Source organism: Gopherus flavomarginatus, chromosome 3 (assembly GCF_025201925.1).
Source record: "Gopherus flavomarginatus isolate rGopFla2 chromosome 3, rGopFla2.mat.asm, whole genome shotgun sequence".
Taxonomy (NCBI): Eukaryota; Metazoa; Chordata; order Testudines; family Testudinidae; genus Gopherus; species Gopherus flavomarginatus.
Window position 1 is genome coordinate 155569252 of NC_066619.1, and position 5040 is coordinate 155574291.

Here is a 5040-nt window from a genome sequence, read left to right on the forward strand (position 1 = left end):
CAGAGAGAGAGAGCCAGCATAAATGACTTTGCTCTTTCCCCCATTACTGGCTCCACCAGGAGGCAGGGGTTGTGCCTCTGCTCCAGAGCATAGGAAGTGGAAGCTAGCTGCACTGTTGGACAAAGTGCCCCAGGCCTAGCCCGCCAAGGGCTCCAAGCGCACCCCACTTTAGTTCCTTTTAAATGGAGGGATGGAATTTCAGGGATGGTTGCTTGGTGCCCCTCCAGCTCCATCACCTCCTGCTTCAGCTGTTTCATCACAGCCTCCCTCTGCTGACTGGCCCTAGGGGAATTGTATGTGTGGAGTTTCTGCTGTGACATCTTCCCCACATCCCACCATCTCCACATGGAGAGGAACGGGTGTCTTGGTGCTGCTCAGGCCAGGAAGACCTCCTGGAAGGACTCCACAAAGCCCACATTCCTTACAACAGGCCATTGTTGAAATGGCCATCTGCCTGTCCAGGTTGCTCAGATGTTAACATGACCTCTTCTCTGGTGTGAAAGCAGGGATGCAGAAGAGATTGGCCTGGAATCCCTTCAAAGACCAGCTCACCCTGTGACGTACACACCCCAAATCATATGCTGTGTCTGTGAAAGTGACGTCTCCTCCCTCCTTTCTTTGGGTTTGGCTGGGAGGTGATATTGAAGATCTACAAATCCTACACCTACCTGAAGCCCCTGATCTCTCAAACCATTCTGTTCTACACCCGTACTGGGGGACAGGTGCAAGGTATCACGTGACGCCTGGGCCTGTAGCTCTAACCTGAGCCTATTAGTGGTAAATATCGGACAAAGATGGTCTGCAAGAGGTCAATCCCCCTCCCCACCCTCTGTTTTTTTTCCTACTCTAGATATAGCTTTCTAACCCTCATTGGTGTCATCAGGTATGTTTTCTAAACCTGACTTTTGTAATCAGATTTAAGCTAGATTTAATATTGTAACTGTTTTGTTGGTTTGGCTCCTCTATGGCTATTACCTGGCAATAAGTAACTTTTATTGTTAAGCTTGTTGCTCCCCTCATCACCACCCATCATTTTTGGCTTCCCCATTTGCTCTGCAGCAACACTCCTCTTACCTAAGCTAAAGATCCCTGTAGCACCCATAAAATCTGATGGGGTTTGCTCATCATGTGGGTTACTACCAGAACAATTGTAATGTGAAAGTGGGGATAGGGACTTTGCTGAACCTGGGGCATAGGAGGGTGGCAGCTGGGAAGTGCTGTTTGACTCAGCTTGCTGGGCCCAAGGGCATATAAGGGGTCAGCTTGGGAGAGTTGATTTACCCAGTTCGCTCAGAGACACTCTGTTAATGTGTGTGTATCCGTGTTCATGTCCGTCTGATTCTGGGGCTGGAGAAACCCAGCCCTGGAGAACCGAGGTCCTGTAGAGTAGCTCCATTGGGAGGGGACTTGCAGAAGGAAGGAGTAGAGCTCCATATGAACGCACAAGTGACACAAGCAGTACATGAATAGAATTACAGACCCCCCCCCCCCGAAAAGTAACCCGAATAAATGAACGTACCCCAAAGTAATGGGCAAATCTGGTAACATCCGATCAGTGTTGCCTGGGACAGTGAAAATTGTGTTTTGAAGGGAGTTTCCAAATGAGGTGAGATTGCCCGATTCCCCCCCTGAGACATCTGCATTGCAACAGCATGGTTCCTTTTCTGTGAAGTTGCTGGTTTTCCCCTTCTTACAGTATTGTCAGTCAAGTACAAACAGTTTTTGGCTGGCTTTTAAATATTACTCCATGAATTTGCATGGTGGCTGGCTCTGTGTTTTTCCCAACTAGTTTAAGAGCAAGGGGTCAGTTATTCAAATACATCCGAGGTCTCTAGCACATAATCCCCAGCCTATTTTACAGCAGACAACATTGTACCATTTGGAGGCCCAGATCTTGTAATCTAAGAGTTTTACAAGCACTTCAAATAGTCAGTGAAAAAGTATTTAATCAGACTGGAAATGTCACACTGCAAGCACATCATCTGGAAATATAAAATGGTGGAAACAGCAGAGACAAAGGTCAGTCTTATCAAAATCAACATAGGTTCCTCTGGAAAGAAGTGACCATTGTATGCAATGGAGTTAGTGACGCACATGGAAAGTGAATACACACTATACCTTCATATGATGTGGTTGGGGGGAAAGGTTATACCACGCCTGAAAGTGAATGGCGTGTCTCTCTTCAGAAGCTACCTACATAGTGTTTGACTTAACCAATGGCAGGTAAGTCAAACCCATGGGTGGCTATACTGAAAAAAGACATCGCTGATGCTACACCCACAACAACCTGTTATTATCTCAGCACTTATCACTTTTACTTGCACTCAAACTGAAACCACTTTAGAACACAGATAGTGGCCACCGAAATGGCAATTCTTCCAAACCGAATCTCGTCCACCAACCCACCATGGCTTAACATTTTCTCCTTCCACGTTTTCTCAGAGTGGCTGGACTGCCCAAAGCCAGGCAAGGTCTTCTCTGCATGTTCTGGTCACCCTGGGGTGGTGCAGGGCCAGTTTGGGACACTTAGTGACAGCAGAGCCACCCACAGCTGAATAGTTTTCCCAGGCCCACCTGGAGCTTGGGGGACAGGACAGGCCTTGAAGTTATGCTGTTTTGGGAGGCGGGGGGCCCATCTCAAGGATCCCCTGCTGGTGACTGAGTACTTACTGGTTTAGAGGAGGGCAGCAGACAGGGCAGAGGGGAAGGATAGAGGAAGCTTGTGGATGGTGGGATTGCAAGGGAAATTGCTAAGATTGGAACTCTGGCTGCAAGACCAGGACAATCCTTCACACTCGTGTGCAAATGGGATTCCTGTAGGTAAAGAGGGGGATCCAGCTGAGGTGGGCATGTGTGCAGTGGTCAGTGAAGGTTTGGAGAAGGAGGGGTGTCAGTGGTTTGAGGGAATGGAGTCAGTGTTCAGGGGAAGGTGTCACTTGGGGATGTGCTGCATGGAATCTAAAAACCAATAGCTTCTGCACATGCTTCTTTTCAGTGGTGTGGCCCTCCACCAGACATCTCACAGTGCGCAGCCTCAGACCCACCTGGGAGTGACATATGCCTATGCAGAAGACCGAGTCCTTCCTCAACCTGGCCCCCTGGGATGGGAAGGGGAGGCTTTGGCTGTGTCACCAGTCACTCATAATGTACACACGTCCAGCCCGTGCATTGCAGTGTCCCTCTGGATTTGTCCTACTGCTCATCCTCACAGCGTTGCTGACGATGTGTCCATGGCATGTCCAAATCCCCTGCTCCCATCGCTCTTGCCACCCTCAGGAATTCAGGGAGCTGGGACACCAGGCTTCCTCTCCCTCCCTGCTTTCTTCTTACAATCCTCTGCAAGTCCACCATTGCCTGCTCCCTCAGTAGCCTCTGCTTCTTGATGTCCTTGATTCCCTGCGGGCTGGAGGGCGGGCTGCCAAGGGCAGTGAGGAAGGTGATACTAGGGGAAAACCCACCACTACTCCATGTCTCCTTCCAGGTGTTCTTGGTGGAGGGTCTGGAACACCCAAGCCAGGTAGTGGCTGTCCCCCACCTTTTCTTGGCACTCTACTGTGATGTAGGGCTGGTTTGGTGAGGTGTGCTGAGACTAGGGAGCCCCGCCTCTTCTGGAAGAGTGGCAGGGCAAAAGGGTGATATCAGGGCAGTAAGATGGGCCTGGCCCAGGGTTTGGAGCTGGGGAATGGGGATAATGTTGATGGCAGAGATGGGGAGGCCCATGGTGGTGGGCGGGGAGCTGTCAGAGGCACCTTTGTGGTGCAGAGTCGAGAGGGAAGATGGGCTGACTTGGATGGGGAGAGGTGGGATGTGAGGAGCAGAAGAACTTTCTGCGGGGGCAGGGAATGATCAGCTTGGCCTGGCTCTGTGAGCGGATGTTGAAGGGTCAGGAAGCCAGGGGTGGGTGTTGGTCTCCAGCAGAGCCGAGGGTAGGGTCTTGAGACTACGTGGGTGTAGGTTGCCCCTTGGCGATGACACACGCCTCTTGGTTCTGGCTGACCATCAGTGGAAGAGCATTGGCCATCTTAGTCACTGCCACGATCTGGTTGGACAGTTTCAAATTCTTTGCTGAGGTGGTGTCTTGCACCCCACCTTGGATGGCACTGCCGGTGCGAGGCTCTGGGGATCTGTATATCCCCGTACTCCAGTGCCTGTTCAAGGCCTCTAGTCTTGAAACCTCACTAGTTTCCGGCACCCAGCAGGGCACAACATGAGGGCCAACACTGGGGTGGCAGCTGGCTATGCAGAAGACTGAGGCTTTCCTCAATCTGCTCTCCTGGGAAGGGGAGGGGCCAAGGGGTTTGCGTGAGGAGAGAGTTATGGAAAATGGAATCGGGATGCTGCGTTGGGGCCATGGTCCATATCTGGATTAGGGGGCATGTGACCATGGACATGTGGACGTGCTGTCAGGCTACAGCGATTGCTCACCCCTTAAGTGCATGTGTCCAGTTCATGTGCTGCAGTGTCCCTTTGTATCTGCCCTGCTGTTTGCACAGCGCGGCCAGTGGCGCTTCCTCAGGATGTCTAGTTCCCCGACTCCAGTCACTGAGAGTGATGTGAGGGTGGCACCTACTCACTCATCAGCCTCCACTTCTGTGATGTCCCCTGTTCCCCACTTGAGCTCCCCCGATAGGCTGTCCCTTGCTGCCACGCTCATTTCTGAGGCATGAGCACACCTGAAAGTGTTAATAGCCTTGCTCTCTGGCTCAGTGAAGTTGGCCTTGTGTTTCCCATGCCACCTCCTGCATCTACGCTCGCACGCCCAGGCCCAGCGCTTGCTGCAACGGTGCTGGGGCCCAGGCCCAGTGGGACCCAGGTTTCAGCTTCTATCTCTTGCTCAAAAGTGCCGCTGCCCTATGACCCCATGGAGATGTGTGCCTGTGCACACCCGCCACTCAATCCCCATGCGGGGCAGGGCTAACACATGGGCACTTAATTCCAGCTTCTCCCCCCCTCCCCCGTTCGGGTTTGTGGATCACACTTGGCGTAGGCACCTACGTAGCTGGGAAGACAGAGGCCTACCTCTGATGTCAGGGGCACACC